This window comes from Megascapheus bottae, chromosome 10 (assembly GCF_031878675.1).
Source record: "Megascapheus bottae isolate mThoBot1 chromosome 10, mThoBot2.hap1, whole genome shotgun sequence".
In the NCBI taxonomy this organism is placed as follows: domain Eukaryota; kingdom Metazoa; phylum Chordata; class Mammalia; order Rodentia; family Geomyidae; genus Megascapheus; species Megascapheus bottae.
This window is the reverse complement of record NC_143518.1, coordinates 36,305,561-36,312,675: the sequence shown is the minus strand read 5'-3', so window position 1 is coordinate 36,312,675 and position 7,115 is coordinate 36,305,561.

Here is a 7,115-nt window from a genome sequence, read left to right as displayed (position 1 = left end):
CAACTGTTGAAAAGATTCCATCAGCAAATGCTTTGATTCTGAACGGGATCCTAGTTAGGAAAAGGACAGCTATATGGGCATTAAATTCATGAAGGGTATTGCAGAACAGTGAAGAATGGGGATCAGAGGAGAGGATCAGAGTCCCAACCTTGTACTATGGCACTGTGCTGCAGCCCACTCTTCAGCTATGCCACCTAAGACAGGGTATAGGAAGTTGGGAACCAACAAGGAAACCTTTATGCAAAAGCTCCAGGTCCCTAGAGGAAGGGAAAAGGAGCAAAACACGAAACAACCCCTACTCTAAATATAGCAACAATCGACTATCTCCAGGCCTTCTTTCACCACACCCACCACTGGACCTGTTCAACAACCATCCTTAATGTGGAAGAATTTTTATATATTCCTAATGGAGCAATTCTCAAGAGTGATTACACTCCCTAGTGGGTCACGAACAACACTTTGACACAAGCCTTTCATGTCCATTGGGGGTCATCCCCTTTAAAAAAAACAAACAACAACACAAAAAACCCTTTCTTTAGTCATGTGTAACACTGTGTGCTGATTTTCTCTTGTAGACTCACTAACAACTGGAGAGATGGTGAATAAATATAAGAAAATCGTTCTGCTGAAAGGATTAAAGGCCATCAATAATGATCATTTTCACTTATTCAAGTCTTTACTGGCCCATGATTTAAGGCTGTCTAGAAAAATGCTAGCTAGATGTGACAGAATTGCAATTGCTGACTTGATGGAGGATGAATTCTAAAGTGATACCGGAGTGGGTAAACTGATATAGCACTGTTCAAAGAGATTTCAGACTTAGAGAATTTGCTGAAGCTCTTAGGAAAGAGAAGTTAAAAGGTAACAAGGAATAGAGGATGTTTCTCCCTGACACTGTACTGCCCCTTTACACTTTTCCTTGTAATAGCTGATTCATCTTAATGTATTCTTCAGTGTCCATAATATCATAACATGTTTGTTCTAGAGACAAAGACTCTATAGATATCATCAGGATGTTGACTTGGAGTGTTCACATAATAGTGAACTTGTAGATTATTTATATATATATATATAATATATAGTTATTTGATGTTTATATTAATATATGCCTATATATAAAAATATATACTTATGTGCATATTTATATATGATGTTATATATTATATAGATTATATATCCTTAGGTATGTATGTTTATATATTTGGTGTACGGCACATCTACCTGGTAAAAAGATGAGGCTTCAGGTACAATAGGGATTTTATAAACTAAATAAAAATTATGAAATATATGATTTATACATTAAATATAACCCATAACCAATTGTTTCATCTATTCAAGTAAGACTGTACCTCTAGTAACTAAAATAGGGAACAGTTAAATGAAAATCACTCTCAAAGAAGGAAGACGGCCTTCCTCACCGGTAAATTACTGAGTTTGAAAAAAGATTTTAAAGATTCCAGATCAGCAATCATCCCCCAAAATTAATGCAGTATTCCTTTTCATGGACTACTTTCATTATAATGCATCATATGGAAGACACAGCCAACCAGTGATCATCGTGAAAATCTTAGGTTGTTAAAGATGATGGGAGATGGGAGTTGGAGAAGACTTAACTGAGATGCATAGGATTCATGCTGGGGCCAGCCGGCAGCAAACCAGGGTTCGCAGATTGGGATTCCTGAAATAGGGGCAAGGACTAGGAAAAATTAAAAGAGAGACAAACAGATGGAGTTCGGGAGGACTACAGCCCAAGTCAGCAGTCCAAGAAGGCTGTGAGCTCCAGACTGCCGCCTAAGACTGTCCTGTTTATTTTAAGTTCCGACCTTAAATACTCTTCTTAAAACTAGGGAACTGCCAGAGGCTACATTCATACAAAATAGTAAACAAGTCACATATAGGATAAATGAGAAAGGATTAACATTGCTTAAAGTCATCCTGATAAGAACTGATTGACATTGCTTAAAGTTATCCTGATAAGAGTTACTTCCTTGTGTATACAGTTGTGTAGGTCCAAGGTCAGGTCCAAGGTCATTGACCCCACAGTCGGTCACCAACAGATTCAGAGGTCAGAGAGGATTTGCTCACTGTGCAGAGGAAAAGCATGGAGGAATGTGAAACAATGCAGACATCAGCTTATTTACTCACAACCAAAACTGAAAGGAAATAGGACTGAAACTGCTTTAGCCCTTCTAGACTATATGTACTTTCAATAGACGTGTTCCTTTTCATTCATTTATAATAATGAAAGTTAAACCCACCTCAGCAAAAGGAAAAATATTGGCAAAAAAAATCCAGACAAGGACAAGCAGGTCCTGCTACAAGTACAGCAACTGCCAGCAACATTCTAACATCTGAAGGAATGGCAGAGTCTCCCAGACTTCAGGTAAGCCTGTTCATTTACCATGGCTCTTCCAGTCTCTATCTCTACTCTCTCGGGCATTAATTCCTTCATTCCTGTGCCTTCCAGTGTGTGTGTGTGTGTGTGTCTGTGTGTGTGTGTCTGTGTGTCTGTGTGTGTGTGTTCTGGTCCTGGGGTTTGAACTCAGTGCCTGGGCTCAGTCTCTGAGTTTTTCTTTTTCAAGGCTACTACTTGAGCCACAGCTGTACTTCTGGCTTTTTTTTTTCTTCAGTAGTTCTCTGGAGGTGTAAGTCTCATAGACTTTCCTGCCTAGAATGCCGTCATATGGGGATCTCCAGATCTTAGCCTCTTGATTAGCCAGGACTACAGTTGTGAGTCACCAGTGGATAGCTCCATTCAGTTTTAGACTTAGCACATTGCATGAGAATTGACCAATGCACTCATTACCTTCTGAATGTAACTGTAACCCCTCTAAACATCACCCTGATAATAAAATTTTAACGAAAATGGCCAGATGGCAGAATTATATCTTTGTTCATCACAGAGTGGTTATTGACTTGAAAATCAGATAGAAAAAAGCTTTCTTTTCCCATACTTACAAGAACCTGGCTTTCCCAATTCAAAATCACCCACATTCTGTCACAAGGACAAATACAGCAGAATGATACGTGTAACAGTTTCCTGCCTGTATGTTTAATGAAGCTGTTTATGCCCACATCTTGCAACTGGCCAGAGGATAGTCAGTATCCCTTAAAGTTTCCAACATGTGTATGTAAAATAAACCTGCAAGCAAATAATTAAGATGTGCTCTATTTCATTTCATACTGAGAATCATTAACCAGGAAATTAAACTACTTTCAGAAAAGAAAAAAAAACACACAAATAAAGGGAAGACTGTAACCAAGCAGAGGAAGGTGCTTCAGGAGCTAGAATTCTCTCTAGGTTCTGTAGAAGCTGACAGATCCACCACTACCAAGGCCGATTCCTTAGAGCCCCAGGCTTTGTCTTCTGTTCCATCCAGCCCTCCCACCGCTCAGGTACCAGTTTCCTATTTCTCTTTACATTGAGTGTCTCTTTAATCCAAATATAGGAATCAGACTTTGAAATTCTGATCTCATCATTAACTTGAAGGTAACACCAATAATTATAATCACACAGACAGATACATATGCATATATATATAGAGAGAGAGATACGGAGGGAAGATTCTCTTGCACCTTAATATTTTGCTTCTATAGAATATTTAGTGAGTATGAAATTATTACACTTTTTGTCATTCATGGGACTTGAACTCAGGGCCTGGGAGCTGTCCTTGAGCTTTGTTGCTCAAGGCTAGGGCTCTATCCCTTTGAGCCACAGCTCCACTCATAGTTTTCTGTAGATAATTGAAAATAAGAATCTCATGGACTTTCCTGCCTGGGCTGGCTTGGAACCATGGTCCTTGGATCTCAGCCTCCTGTATAGCTAGGATTACAGGTATGAGCCACTGGTGTCTGGCTTATTACATTATTTCTGACAGTAGGAAGTTCTCTGTCCCATTCTGATCCCAGAGAGGGAGGAAGAGGTGTAGCGTCCAGCATCCAGCAGGTACAAACAACAGTGAGTTCACTTTGCCTGCTCCAGTCTCTTTCACATCTCTTCTCTTTAGCTGTTTAATTTTCTTCACCACACACCATATTCCTTTCTTCATCAGGGTTTTCTCTGCCTGGAACACACTTAAGAGTTCAAGAGATTCCACCATCTGAATCCCATGGCTAAGAGAAAGAGAATCAGCATAATTCAGGCACTGGGGAAAATCTGGGCATTAGGAAATATTTCTTTACAGGCTGCAGATGATGAGGAATGGTGATTCAAAATAGAATAATACAATAAGGCAAATGTGGGAAAGAAAATGGATAGATTTGAGGAGCAGGATCTGGTCTACCAGAGCCACAGATTCTCATGGCGGATGGGGCCAATGTTAACAGCGCTTTCTCTCAATTGTTGAGATCTCACAGTGTCTTTCTTACCTCTCTTTCAAGAGTAAGAAGAAAGCAACCAAGGTTATTTCAAAAATCTGGAAGTTTGTGTAAAAACTGCCCTCCAAATCAAATCACTCTTCAACAGTGATTCTGTGAAGGAGGCTTGCATAGAGACCATAGTTTCAATTCTACTATCCAAATCTATTAATTGTTTTATATATGATATGGGCTTTAGGCTTTATGCTTCTTTCTTGTATCAAATCCTCCTCCTCCCTCCTCCCTCCTCCCTCCTCCTCCTTCCCCTCCTCCTCTTCCTCTCCTCCTCCCCCTCCTCCTTCTCCCTCCTCTTCCTCCTCCTCCTTCTTCCTTTGCCTAGGATTACTATATTTGGATTTATGCTATCTATAATGCAGTCAAACTTCAATGTTAAGGAAAGGTAAGGAAGGGATGGGGTGGAAAGAATGGGTGGGAATGTTAAAAGGAGAGGCATTGATCAAGACACATGGCATTCACTAACTGCTTTGTTGATTGACAACTCCATTGTATAGCTACCTAAAGATAATAAAAATATTTTTAATTCTGTTTTCTTTTCTTTTTTCTTTTTTTGCCAGCCCTGGGGCTTGAACTCAGGGCCTGGGCACTGTCCGTGGTCACATTTTGCTTACTTGAGCCGTAGCACCACTTATGGCTTTTTCATGTATGTGGTAGTGAGGAATTGAACCCAGGGCTTCATGCATGCTAGGTGAGTACTCTACCACTAGGCTACACTCCAGGCCCCTAAATTCTGTTTTTTGAAAGGACTCCATTCCCCCAAAAGGTCAGATATGTTTTGTTAAATCCAGTAGTTAGCTCTTGGGAGATGGCTGATTTGTGAAATATGAATCACACAAGGCAGAGGGCTTCAGCAACATTTTGTTCAACCTTCTGATTGATTCCCAGAGAGCAGGATCCTATCAAAAGTATTCCCCAAGTTTATACAGGTTGGTCAAGTTGTGTGGCCTATTGAAGGGTTCTGTTGGTCAAGAGAAAATAATTTCTGCTTTGTAATCAAATATTCTTCCCCAATTATAATAACTAACCAATAGAAACTCAATACTTAAAGTCACTGCTTAAAATATTCAAAATGAGACAATAATAAATTTAAATAGTAGATATTTGATGACGGTTTTTCTGGTGATCCAAAAAGCAGAATATGTATTATAACTGGGCGAAAAACCTCAGTAAAGATGATAGTTTTTATACTTTGAAAATTTGTGAATTTGTCTTGGAAGGAGACAAATTCACAAAGAAAGCTCTACAACTGTCCCAGAAACCTGAGTTGATTTTCTGATTGCCGAATACTGTAAACTTTTCACTTTATGGCTATTGCACTAAGCCTGGAAAGCAAGCAGCACACCTCAGGATTCTTCTACAAAACAGCTGGATTCTGGAGAGAATGAAGATGTGCCAAGATAGTTTCATTCATTAGCTGAATTCTTATGGGAGTGAGAGAGCAGGAAGCCCATTAATAGCACTGCTGAGAAGTAAGAGAGTAGTTATGTTATAGGATCATAATCTACCTTTTGAACCACAGGTGTCTAACTAAACAGGAAAGTGATAGCCTGAAGAATTAAGACCATGCAGTAGAAAAAAAGCTAATGTGAGCCTTTCCTAACTAAAGCTTTGAAACCCAGCTTCAATTATAAATTATGCTGCAATAATTGAACAAGAGGATGTTTTTAAGATTTATGTTGGCTCATCATTGAAAGAAAATTCCCAGAGTAACAGCCATGACAACTACTCTGTTTTTTTTTTTTTTTGTAAAAAAAGAACATTCAAAGTCTCCATAGGGAGGTGGGGGGGGAGGGTAATGGGTACCAAGACATGTGAAAGGGTATCAATGTATGTGAATTAATGCACCTTCTATCTGGCAAATATCATGTAACCCTTTTATTAATTGCAATAAAAAATATAAAAAAAGTCTCCACAAATATTACAATTTGGAATTACAATGGTACTCATTAAACTATGTTAAGTGAGCTATATAACTTGTGGGTAGGAATGAGAGGGAAGAGAGAATGTGGGAAGGAGTGACACTGAACAAAAAGAAATGTACTCATTATCTGACTCTGTATATCAAAGGAAAAATTTAAAAATGTTTGAATTCCCAGCTGCAAAGGTCTAGGCATGAGCTGACCCAGACCCCAGTGCCAGCTCTTCTTTGTCTATCGTGGTTTATCACTATTGCCATTCCCTCTTTTCTTCTCTTTTTGTTACCAGCTGGGCCTTCTCTCTACTGATGAAGATCAAAAATAAGCAAGAAAAGATGACTTAAGAGAAGCCTTTTATTGGGCCTAATGTGGCCATACCAGTGGGTAGCACAGAAGACTGCTTACAAAGTGTACTGAACAGCCTGTTTGTTTACCAACATCAGGAAGTAGCAGGATATCAGTGCCAACCACAGAAATTCCCTTAATGCAAATGCAGGACTGTGGTTGAACCAATTATGACATAGCCTCCTATGTGATTAGTATGGCAGTCCCTTATGCAAATGAAGGACTGTGGGTCCACAGATTCTTAGGTCTTGAAGTGTACTCTTTCTGGCCTGGGGAGAAATAGCTACAATCTTCTAGAGTTCTTCAGGGCCAAACCATTCCTTTCTCTGAATCTCAGTAGTAGTCTTCTCAGTCTTGTTTGTACATATACTACTTTTTTTGTTTCTGTCACTTTTGACAACTATATTTCATTAAGTAATAATTATTGCCTTCCTGCTCTGTACACTTTAAAAATTGAAGTAATCTTTCTTCCATCTAAAC